This window comes from Apaloderma vittatum, unplaced genomic scaffold (assembly GCF_000703405.1).
Source record: "Apaloderma vittatum isolate BGI_N311 unplaced genomic scaffold, ASM70340v1 scaffold37120, whole genome shotgun sequence".
Lineage (NCBI taxonomy): Eukaryota > Metazoa > Chordata > Aves > Trogoniformes > Trogonidae > Apaloderma > Apaloderma vittatum.
This window is the reverse complement of record NW_009694658.1, coordinates 33,060-33,361: the sequence shown is the minus strand read 5'-3', so window position 1 is coordinate 33,361 and position 302 is coordinate 33,060.

Sequence of the window (302 nt, the reverse complement as noted above, 5' to 3'; positions counted from 1 at the left end):
AGCATAAAATTTGATTAACAAATTCTATATGTCCTCTATTACACCTCGCTCTGGGACGGGCGAGGCTGCTGCGGGGCTGGTCCTGTGCCATGTCACCCAAGGTTCACGTAGGTGAAACTTTGCCAGCGGCTCTGAAATAGCCACAGTTCAGGGACAAGGGGCAATGGGTGCAAGCTGGAACATAGGAGGTTCCACAAAAATATTAGAAAAGGGTGCCGGAGCCCTGGCCCAGGCTGCCCAGAGAGGGTGTGGAGTCTCCTGCTCTGGAGACTTTCCAACCCGCCTGGACGCGTTCCTGTGCG